The following is a 12,674-nucleotide window of genomic DNA, read 5'->3' on the forward strand; positions in this document are numbered from 1 at the left end:
CAAGACAGGCCATTTTCTTTCCAATTTACAAATGGGGAAACATTCAAAAAAGAAGGTGCTTGCATGGAATCACAGAAATGTGCCCAGTGATGGGCAAAGCCAAGACTGGGACCCAGGTTTGTCTGCCTCTACATGGTTTTTGTTCCTGATTTCTTCAGATTCACACTGTATGTATAGACAAGCAGAAAGCAAAAACAGGAAGTCAATAAAAGTAGAACAAATAGGCAGAAAGAATGGCAATAGGGAAAAGTATTGTGATTTATTTTTCTAAAATAAGGGTCTTTTCTTCCTGCCTTGCTGCTATCTTCCGTGTTCTGCGAGGGTTTCCAAACTCTCACCAGTCTGTGTTTGTATATAAACTGACAAACGGGCAATTACAGTGACAGATGAAGACATTAGTTTCATGATGATTCTTAAGGGTAGTCACAAGCTTTTTCCACTTCTGATTAAGTGACATCTACTGATAGGATTCGAGACTGATAAGAATTTTAACTGAAGTAGAAATATCCAACTCTGCCCAACCATCCCATTCTTGTCAGGAAAAAAAAAAATAAAACATTGATGTTTCAGTTAATTTTTTTAAGATATTTAGTATGAGCACTGTGCCTGGTATTGGATATTTCTTGTCCTTGGTGGGTGGGCCGGGAGAATGCAGTTTCTGCTGGGCTAATCCACAGGGGTGACAGAGTGGGAAGGAGAGTGTGCCTAATTTGTGTCTGGTAAGAATATCACCTTATATGTTGTTGAGAGATTTACATCAGATTATACCTGTCGAGTATTTGGAGTAATACTTGGCACAGTGTAGGTTCTCAACAGCTATTTAAAAAAAAAAAAAAAAAAAAGGTACAAGAGCTAAAGGGCAAGTTGGGAAAGCTTTTTCATTAGAGCAACCAGGGAACAGAAGTACAAGGAAAAACTAAAGAGAGTACAGATGAAGGGGTGATTTTGAGTCTTTTTGCTTATAGTCTGAGCCAGAACCAGCTGTTTGTGACTGATTATCTTATCCGTCTCTGAATGCTGTGTAGGATCACACGGGTAGAATGCATGAAGGGGCAGTGTGAGTGCTGAGGAAAGCAGTGCTAACTCTTCCTATAGCAAGGAGAAATAGGAATTCACATGTAACTCTCCTTATGGGTTCTCTTTCAGGTAGACTAATTTACATGCCACAAATTACAGGATTTTCTGTCTGTGTACTTAATTCTTTGGTGAAGTGCTATATAGTAGGCATTCGATGGTCCCCAGAGATACCCAAGTCCTGGTTCCCTAGACCTAGGAATTTGCTACCTTGTAAAAAGGGCTTTGTAGATATGAATCGGTTAAGGATCTTGAGGTAGATCATTCTGGACTACCAGATGGTCCCGATGTATTCACAAGTATCCTCATAAGAAAAAGAAGAGAGGAGGGGAATCAGAGTCCGAGAAGGAGTTGTAATAGCAAAAGCAGAAGACTAAAGTGATGTACCATGAGGAGGACTTGACCAGCCACTCCTGGCTCTGAAGATGGAGGAAGGGGACCCTGAGCTAAAGGAATGTGGGCAGCCTCTAGAAGCTGGAAAAGAGATGGAATGGATTATCCCATAGAGACTCCACATCCCTAAATACAGTTCATATCGTCAAACAGGAACTCACCAAGCATGACACTTTTGAGCAGATTATAAGCCTGCTAAGTTTGAGATGGCCAAATTCTTTGCCAAAGAAACGTTTTCATGCATTTCTTTGTCTAAATACAATACGGGACAGAACTGGAAGTATGCAGTCCTTCTGAGACTCAGCCGGAATGCCTGCCTCTACTCTTAGTATTTTTTCATGGCTGTAAATATACATTTCAGCATACAAAATGCTGTCACCCTCCCTTCCTCTTCCAATACTGCATTGGAAGTGAAGAAGTTACAACTTATTAGTTGTAAGTTATGGATGGAAAGGAAATACGGGAGGTTGAAGTAGGTGGAGATGAGAGAAGGGAAAGAAGACATATTCCTGGCTGTCGCATAGTTTATTTTTCACCTCATGGCTGTGGGCGTAAATGGCAGAGGAATTCTCAGATTTCTGTTTGGTGTAGCCAATGTGCTCCCTAACTATGCCAAACAGTGAAAGAAAGCTAAGGGGTTATTTAATGCATTTCCATTCAGCCAGAGCCTTCTAACTCAGATTCTGAAGCTTTTAATCTCAATTCATTCCCATTTATCAGAAATTCTTACAGATGGTACCAGGAGGTCTCTTGTTAGCCTTTGTTTCTACTGCTCTTGGACATTTTCATACTTGTAGAAAATTTACATCTTTGTAGACAGCTGAAAGGAGGCATATTAGTCTAGATTATACCATCTTAACCCACAGTTGTCTCCCTTTGTTTGAATTTATTTTTTAAACCAAAGGAAATCTTTTGCGAGGTAAAAATTAATATGAAATAAACTTGCTAAAATGTTAGGATTTAGATTTGTATGTTCCCTTGTCATTCCACAAATTCCGTAGGCATCATTACATGGGAAACTTGTTATAACGTTCCAGTACTTAAAAATCAGGTATACAGTGAGTTCATTTCAGAATATCTCTGAAGCTTTTATTTCTGCAGAAAAAAAATCCGAGTCATCCACGGAGAGATTAGAGTTCTCAGGATTTCCTTGTCATAACGGTGGTGTGCCTGCCCATTCCATTGTATTTCTCATGATAGGCTTTCTCAATGCTGATGCAATTGACTTTTTTAAATGATTATTATTATTTGAGTATAGTTGACACATAATGTTATGTTAATTTCAGGTGTGCAACACAGTGATTTGACAAGTTTGTACGTTAGGCTATGCTTACTGCAAGTGTAGCTACCCTCTGTGACTATACAACATTATTACAATAGCATTGACTCTGTTCTCTGTGCTGTACCTTTTATTCCCTTGAATTACTCATTTCTTCACTGGAACCCCGTGTCTCCAACTCCTCTTCATTCAGTTTGCCCATCCCCCAACCTCTCTCCCCTCTGGCAACCATCAGTTAGTTCTCTATAATATAGGCGCTTTTTCTTTGTTTATTCATTTGTTACATTTTTTGGATCCCACCCATAAGTGAGATTATGTGGTATTTGTCTTTCTCTGTCTTATCTCACTTAACATACTCTCTAGGCCCATCCATCCATATTGTAATATGGTCTTTCCATATTATCACAGAGATTGATAACTACTTGTGGAGAGCTGAGCTGACTTGTGCTTTGTGGAGCATTTAGGAGCATCCTTCACCTCTACCCACTAGATGCAATAGTGACAACCAAAGTGTTTCCAGACATTGACAAAGTCCCCTGGGAAGAGTGGGGGGTGCAACATAATCTCCAGGTGAAAACCACTGGCAAATGAAAATTAGGATCACAGGTCTATGTTCTAGGTCTGGATTCTTTTCTGATACTGCCACCTAAAGTGTGTGTTCCAGCCTCAGAGAGAAAATGCCCATGAGTGAAATCAGAGAGATGTTTATTAAATGCTGCCACATGTTAAAAAGCACACAGCATTCCCTTTGGAATCATAAAGTTCTCTCAGTGCATACAGGAGGAGTTCATTTCCCTTTTACCTCGCCCCAGACTGAGAACTGGCTGCTCCAGCAGAATCATGCACCTGTGGGTTGTCAGAATGGCAGAAGTCAGAGGTGGCACAGGGCAGACCCTGGACCAGCGGCAGCAGTGGGAGTCATCAGCACTGAGTCAGAAGCTACAAAAGCAACTATTAACTATTAACAGATAGCAACTAACACAAGGACAGAAGATGCCTAAAGCTAACTTTCGGAGGCACATAGAAATAACAGTGCTGGTCAGATCTTAAAATAACCAGAGTGAGCTGAGGTTCCAAACTGAGTTTGGATCAGAAGAGATGATTTATGAAGGAAGCAGTGCTAAGAGGGTAGGGAGCAATGATGCGCGTTGATACCATGGACAGATGATTAATCTCCTGAAATAGCCCAGCAATATTTGAAGGGATGGGAGAAGTTACCTTAAAGAGGGCTTAAGTTTTGAGTAGGTAACTATGGGAAATAAAACAGCAGGATCTGGGCATTTAAATTTTAATAGGATCATTTGAATCCATAGGCTAGTGAGAAATAAGTAGTGTTAGGGACAAGTCAATGAACTATCATTTAAGATAAGTGTTTTTACTCACCTTATATAATACAAATATATGAATTCAGTAGTTCAAACTATAAATAAAAAATGAAGCCCTAGAAAAAATTTTAATGACTCTTCATTATATTTTATGATTACCAAGTCAAATTCAAAATTGATTAATAAGTCCTGGTTTTGTCTTTTCTCATTTTAATAAATTTATTCTTAAATTAACATATAGTCTTAGCCTACCATTGTCTGTTTGAAGTTTACTTGGTCCTTTGAAGGTAAAAATGTAATTATGTATTAGTGATTATATTATTCATGAGTCTTGGCATACATAGCTTAATGTAAGATTAAAGAATAATAGTTTCAAACATGGAACATTAAGAAAATATACTGCAGTGTTCAGGTAAGTTAAGAAAATCACAGCTAATCAACCTCATTTAGCATACAATATCAACTATTTAGTGACTCAATAGGAATTTTTAACATATAGTGCAAATCTTATAGATTGTTGTAAACAGTGGTAGTGTAAGACTTCTTAACATGGCCTAATGACCATCCATACTTATTTCTTCATCTTTAAATTCCATTAAAATGTCAGTAAGAAAAAAAAAAATTCACAAAGATAAAGAGAAAAGGAAAAGAGATAATAGCAGATAAATAATTATAACAATTTGCAGGATATAAATGAGATGGACGAGCAATCACTTGCTTGGTTAATGGAGAAAGTTATAACTTGGGTGGCTACAGAGGTTAATACTAATAAAAGGCAAATCTACTTTTTCACATAGAATCCCCCAAATGCTCAGAGATTGGAAACCCAGCTTACCCCAGTAGTAGTAGGCCAGGGGTTAAGTTGAAACCATAAGAATTGGTTGAAAATATGGATATGGAATGTTTACACCAGTCAACTATCCCTTTTGTTGGTGGGAGACTAGACACACAGCCCTCTGAGTCTTTGGTGATATGAGAGAGAGTGTAGCCAGGAGACACGAGAAAAGATACTGAGAAGATGTACGGAAGAAAAGACAGCTGTTGAAGATAATGTGAGGTGAAAAATCTACCTAGACATTTGGGCACCCAGCTTTCTTGCTGCACCCATTTTTAGAATGTTAAGTAGCTGGGATTATGGCTATTTGGTGGATTTGGCTATTTGGTGGATTCTTACAAAGCCAAACATACTCTTACCGATACAATCCAGCAATCTTGCTCCTTGGTATTTACCTAAACAAGTTGAAAACTTAATGCCCACACATAAATCTGTACACAGGTATTTATAGTAGTTTTATTCATAATTGCTAAAACTTGGAAGCAACCAAGATGTCCCTCAGTAGGTGAATGGATAAATTAACTGAGGTATATTCAGAAAATGCAGTAGACTTAGTTCTAAAAATAAATGATGCATTAAAGTATGAAAAGACATGGAAGGAACATAGATGCATATTACTAAGTAAAAGAAATCAATCTGAAAAAGTTACATGCTGTATTATTCCATCTGTATTACATTTTGGAAGAGACAAAATGATGGAGACAATAAAAAGATCTGTGGTTACCAGAGTTTATGGGACAGGGGAGAGAAGAATAAATAGAGGATAAGGAATTTTTAGGGCAGTGAAACTACTCTGTATGTTATAATGGTGAAAATATGTCATTATACATTTGTGCAGACCCATAAAATGTACAACACCAAGCGTGAACCCTAAGGTAAACTGTGAACCTTGGATGATTATGATGTGTCAATGTAGGTTCATCCTTAGTAACAAATGCATTGCGTTGATGGGTAGTGCTCATAATGGGGAAGCTATTAAGGTGTAGGGGGAAGGGTATATGGAAAATCTCTATACCTTGATCTCAAGTTTGTTCTGAACTTAAAACTACTCTAAAAAAATTAATCTAAAAATATGAAATGAAGAACGTTATAGGTTCTAAAATAGTCATGGGAATGAGAAATGAACAAGTACAGTAATTGGTATTAAATTATAATTATGCAGGATGGGTAGTGACATGGAAAATGCTTGTGATATAATATGAAAATAAATTACCAAAGTAATAAAATGGTTCCTAGAATTCTTAGTACAGAAAAACAGAAGGGGGAGAAGAATTTAAAGAAACTAGAATATAGAAAATTGTCTGAAGAAAGAACAACTTAAAAAGTCAACTATAATTACTGTCATTAGAGAGACAAGATATAAGATGTTCTGGGGAAAAAAAAAAGAAAACAATCAGAACAAGAATGAACTCTTTATAATTATAAATAGAACGGTTGAATGTCCCAGTTCCAGGGAGATGCAAAAGATATACTTTTTCCTTCTTCTTCCTGCTAAGAATGACTAAACATTATATATTAAACAAATGAAAGAAGACTCTGAAAGGTATTTGATAAAGAAGGTAGACTGGCTAGGGACCTTGGAACCCAAGATGATAGTCTTGGGTTTTTGAGTTTTGTTTTGTCTTGTTTTTTGTCTTATACATCCATACATGTTGCTAGAGAGCTGGCAACTGGGAAAATGTCAACAGGTGTTGGGAAACAAAACAAAACAAAAGAAGAGGCCTGGGGAAAAAGTGTTTTCATTCTAGCCAAAAGATAGGAAGGAGGGAGCCTAATAAAAGAATACTTTTAGACAATAACTGCACTACTCCAGACAAACACCAAAGAAAATCTGTAGTCCTCTCCCCCCTCCTTCTAGCTAAGGTCACGTGGAGCCTAGACTTCCACTCTTGGCAGACTATTACAAAATACTCCCAGGCTCCATAATGTCAGTATAAATCACACAGGAGACTGGACATCTACCCCCCATTCAGGGGCAATGTGGTAGCCTTTCCCCTCCTGCTGGACTGGTGTCACAGGAGGGCTACTGGAGTCAGGATTTTCACCACCCACCCTCAGCAGGAGCAAGGCAAAGAAGAAGAGAGACTTAAAATTGAGTGAAAAAAAAATCCATGAATAGATTCCAATACCAAGATGACATAGATATTAGAATTATCTGACATGGTTTTTAATGATTCTCTTACATTGACCACCTAAGAGTAGCAATATAAGAAGAAACAGTCTCTCCACTTCCTCTTCTGTATTTGCTCAGCAGCCACAAAGCAGCAACTATGTGTGAATGCAGTTCCATCCATGTTGAACGGCTGCTGTGCAGATTGGTAATGCCCGCTTGAAGCTCTATTGCCTAGAACACGGTATCCAGCCCAATGGTCAGATGCCAGGTGTCAAGACCATTGGGAGAGGAGATGACTTCTTCAGCTTCAGTGAGATGGGTGCTGGCAAGCATGTGCCCAAGGCAGAGTTTATAGACCTGGAACCTACAGTCATTGATGAAGTTTGTACTGGCACCTACCACCAGCTCTTCCACCCTGAGCAGCTCATCACAGGCAAGGAAGTTACTATGCCAAAGGGCACAACACTATTGGCAAGGAGACCGCTGATCTTGTCTTGGACTGAATTTGGAAACTGGCTGACCAGTGCACAGGTATTCAGGGCTTCTTGGTTTTCTACAGCTTTGGACAGGGTATACCTTTCTTCTCTGTCAATTATGGCAAGAAGTCCAAGTTGGAGTTCTCCATTTACCCAGCTCCCCATGTTCCCACAACTGTAATTAAGTCTACAACTCCATCCTCACTACCCATACCACCCTGGAGAACTCTGATTGTGCTTTCATGGTAGACAATGAGGCCATCTATGACATCTGTCCCAGAAACCTCAATATTGAACACCCAACCTACACTAACATAAAGAGATTGACATGTCAAATTGTATCATCTATCACTACTTCCCTCAGATTTGATGGAGCCCTGAATGTTGATCTGACAGAATTCCAGACCAACCTGGTGCCCTATCTCTACACTCCACTTACTGGAGTCAGGATTTTCACCACCTGAAAAATCCTGCAATGAACAGCTTTCTCTAGCAGAAATCACCAATGCATGCTTTGAGCCAGCCAACCAGGTGATGAAATGTGACCCCTGCCATGGTAAATGGCAATGGCTTGCTGCCTAGTGTACTGTGGTGACGTGGTTACCAAAGATGTCAATGCTGCTGTTGCCACCATCAAGACCAAGCATACCATCCGTTTTGTGAACTGGTGCCCCACTGGCTTCAAAGTGGGCATTTATTACCAGCTTCCTACTGTGGTACCTAGTGGAGACTTGGCCAAATTACAGTAAGCTGTGTGCATGCTGAGCAACCACACAGCCATTCTGAGGCCTGGGCTCACCTGGACCACAAGTTTGACCTGATGCATGCCAAGTGTGCCTTTGTTCACTGTTACGTGGGGCAAGGCATGGAGGAAGGAGAGTTTTTTGAGACCTAAGAGGATAGGGCTGCCCTTGAGAAGGATTATGAGGCAGCTGGTATGGATTCTGTTGAAGAAGAGTGTGAAGAAGAAGAAGAATACTAAAGTTAAAAATGTTACAAAGGTGCTGCTTTTACAGGGAAGCTTATTCTGTTTTGAACATTGGAAAGTTGTGCTCTAATAGTTAATTTGTATGTAACAATGTATAGTCTCATATACAGTTATTGACCTACGTTTTAAAACACAATGCTTTTTTATAGACCCAAGGTGTCCATTTCTCTGATGGGTTTGAATAAATATTTCCTCTCTTAAATGAAAAAAAAAAAAAAAAAAAATCACCTGACATGATTTTTTTTTTTTTTAGTGTCATAGCTTCTTTTTTTTTTTTTTAAAGATTTTATTTATTTATTTGACAGAGATAACAAGCAGGCAGAGAGGCAGGCAGAGAGAGAAGGGGGGAAGCAGGCTCCCTGCTGAGCAGAGAGCCTATGTGTGGCTTGATCCCAGGACCCTGAGGTCATGACCCGAGCCAACGGCAGAGGCTTTAACCCACTGAGCCACCCAGGCGCCCCTGACATGATTTTTAAAGCAAGCATAATGAAAATGCTTCATTTATAAACACAAATGAACAAATGGAAAAAACAGAAAGTCTCAACAAATTGGCATAATTTCAGAAATTATAGAACAAAATGTCAAATATAAAAAGCAACCAAATGAAATTTAGAAAAAAATACAATTATCAATTAAAAAAAAAACTCAATGAAGAGGAAAGAATCTGTGACCTCTGAAATAGAACAATAGAAATTACCACTCTAATCAACAGAGACCAATTAGGCCAAAAACAAACAAACAAACAAAAAACACGTTGAGAACCTGTGGGACTCTAACAAGAGATTTGTATTGTTGGAAACCCAGAAGGGGAAGATAAAATGAATGAGGACAAAAAATATTTAAGGAAATAATGACTTCAAACTTCCCAAACTCAGCAAAAAGCTGAATAAGCCACCTGCAGAATAAACACCAAGAATTCCATGCCAAAGCATTTTATAGTGAAGTTACTGAAAAATAAAGACAAAGGAAAAATCTCTTGAAAGAAGACAGAGAAATTATGCTTTAGCTGTCAAAAACCATCCCAATGGCAGTAGATTTCTGATCAGAAACCATGATGGCCAGAAAGAATCACCACAGTGTATTTCAAGAGCTAAATATGAAGAACCATTAACAGAGAATTCTAGATTTACTGACATTCTCAGTAAACATTCTCAGGAATGAAAGGGAAATCAAAACATTCTCAGATTTAGGAAAACTATGATAATTTTTTGCCAAGGAACCTATCCTTAAAGAATACTAAAAGAGGTTCTCTAAACAAAACTAAATGATAAGAAATCTTGGAACATCAAAAAGAAAGATAATGCGAAAAGACAAAAAAATATGGCATATACAATAGATTTTCCTACTTCTCTTGAGTTTTCTAAGTTATATTTGATATTTGAAACAAAATTTATAACGCTTTGAAATGTAGTTCTCAAAGTATGGAGAGTATAGTATATATATGTGTGTGTGTATATATATATATATATTTGTGTGTGTGTGTGTGTGTGTGTGTGTGTGTATATTTGATTTCCCTTTCATTCCTGAGAATGTTTACTGAGAATGTCAATAAATCTAGAATTCTCAGTTAAGAGTTTGGGAAGTTTGAAGTCATTATTTCCTTAAATATTTTTCATCCTCATTCATTTTATCTCCATATATCTCCATATGTATATGGAGAGAGAGAGAAAGAGAAAGGTAAAGAGATACCTATCTATATATATATATACAGATAGATAGATATCATATATATATAGGTAGATAGATATATGGAGAGAGAGATATATATATGGAGAGAGAGAAAGGTAAAGGGACATAAAAGGAAAGAAGTTTTCCAGTTTTCCATGTTTTACTTTAGTGGGTAAAATGTTGACACTGGAAGACTTACTAAGTTGTGAATATATGATATGATATCTAGAGCAATCATTATAAAGCTACAGAAAGAGATAAACTAAAAAGAACCACAGATATACCAACACAGAATTATGTTTAATGTTTAAGTAAATAAACACAAGTAGGTAAAAAGAAAATGGAAAAACAAAAATCAGAGTCAACAGAAAACAGATTTAAGCTTTAATATATCAATAATTACTCTTAACATAAGTGGTCTAGACAGGCTATTGAAAATACATGGACAGAGTGGGGGGAAAATGACCCAACTATATGTCCACAACATTTTAATACAATGATATATGTAGGTTTAAGATGAAGTAAACCATCAAAACATTAAGAGAAACAACTGCAACTATGTTAATATCAGATTAATTATATCTGAGATCAGAGAAAATTACCAGAGACAGAGGAGGACATTACATAATGATAAAAGGTTCTGTCTCTAAGAAGATATAGCAATCCTCCATGTGGATGCACCCAGTAACATAGTTGCAGTATATTGTAAATAAAAACTGATAGAAGTGAAAAAAGAGAGGTGCCTGGTGGCTCAGTCAGTTAAGCGACTGCTTTCAACTCAGGTCATAATCCCAGGGTTCTGGGATCAAGCTCCATATTTTACTCCCTGCTTGGTGGAGGGTCTGTTTCTCCCTCTCCCTCTGCCTGCTGCCCGCCACACCCCTGCTTGTGTGCTCTCTCTCTCTCTCTCTCTATTAAATAAATAAAATATTTTTTTAAGTGAAAAAAGAAATCAAATCCACAATTACAGTTAGAGATTTCAGTGTCACCCTCTCGATAACTGGTAGAATAATGAGAAGAGAGCAGTTATGGAAGAAATTAACATGATCACCAGTCACCAGAATGTAGTCAACATTTATAGAATACTCCACCCATCAATAGCAGAAAACAAATTCTTTTCACGTTTTCATTGAACATATACCAAGGTAAACCATACCCTGGATCATTAAGCAAATATTAACCAGTTAAAAAGATTGAAAGCATACAGAATATTCTTTCTGACCATGGAGAAATCCAACTAGAAATCAATAATTAAAAGGTAACAGGAGCATGTCCAAACTAAACATCACACTTCTAAATAATGGGTCAAAGAGAAGTCTCAAGGGAAATAACAGCAAAAAAGCATACTAACCTAAATGAAAATAAAAATGAAAAAAAAAAAACTTTATGGGATAATCCAAAGCAGCGCTTATTAAGGAAATTTATAAAAATTTGTGCTTGCATTAGAAAATAGGAAAAGTAGGGGTGCTTGGGTGGCTCAGTGGTTAAAGCCTCTGCCTTCGGCTCAGGTCATGATCTCAGGGTCCTGGGATCGAGTCCTGCATCCGGCTCTCTGCTCAGCAGGGAGCCTGCCTCCTCCTCCTGTCTCTCTCTGCCTGCCTCTCTGCCTACTTGTGATCTGTCTGTCAAATAAATTAAAAAAAAAAAAAAAGAGAGAGAGAAAATAGGAAAATTATTGGGCACCTGGGTGGCTCAGTTGGTTGAGCGACTGCTTTCAGCTTAGGTCACAATCCTGGAGTCCGGGATTGAGTCCCTCATCGGGCTACCTGCTTAGTGGGGGGTGTCTGCTGCTCCCTCTGACCTTTCCCCTCTCATTCTCTCTCTCAAATAAATAAAATCTTAAAAAAAAAGAAAAGAAAATAGTAAAAGTATCAAATCAATAATCTAAACCCCCAAATCAAAGAACTGAGGGTATAGGGTAAGAAAATTAATGGAAAGCAATCAGAAAAAAGAACGTAATAAAGACTTGATCAGAAATCAAGGATATTCAAAGCAGGAAAATAGAGAAAAACAATGAAGCAAGGATCTAGTTCTTTAAAAATATCAGTAAAATTGGCAAGTCTCTGAAAGAAATGAGCAAGAGAAAAAAGAAAACACAAATAACTAGTACTAGGCATGAAAGAGATTTTATTTCAGAACCTGCAGATAGAAAAAGATACTAAGGGACTGATAGATACAGTTCTATACACTTAAACTTCATAGCTTAGGTAATATGAACCAATTCCCCCAAAAGTACAAACTACCACATTTATCCAATGTAAAATAATTAATTTGTCCTAATAACTATTAAGGAAATTGACTTCCTAGTTAAAAATTTTCCTAAAGAACATATCTCCAGGATGATACGGATCATATGGATAGATGATTTCAGTGGAGAATTCTATGAAACTTACGAGGAACACATGACATCAATTCTACATAATCTCTTCCAGGAACTAGAAGAGGAGGAAATACTTCCCGATGAATTTATGAAGCTAGAATTACCCTCATACCAAAACCAGACAAATACAAGAATGAAAAAAA

At 37.6% G+C, this 12,674-nt stretch overlaps 1 pseudogene; it reads left to right on the forward strand.

The window, feature by feature from the left end:
- Nucleotides 1-7,176: 7,176 nt before the first annotated feature.
- LOC111158605 lies at nucleotides 7,177-8,477 on the forward strand (annotated as a pseudogene).
- The last annotated feature ends 4,197 nt before the right edge of the window (nucleotides 8,478-12,674 follow it).

Source organism: Enhydra lutris, unplaced genomic scaffold (genome assembly GCF_002288905.1).
Source record: "Enhydra lutris kenyoni isolate GAN:26980312 unplaced genomic scaffold, ASM228890v2 scaffoldscaffold61, whole genome shotgun sequence".
Lineage (NCBI taxonomy): Eukaryota > Metazoa > Chordata > Mammalia > Carnivora > Mustelidae > Enhydra > Enhydra lutris.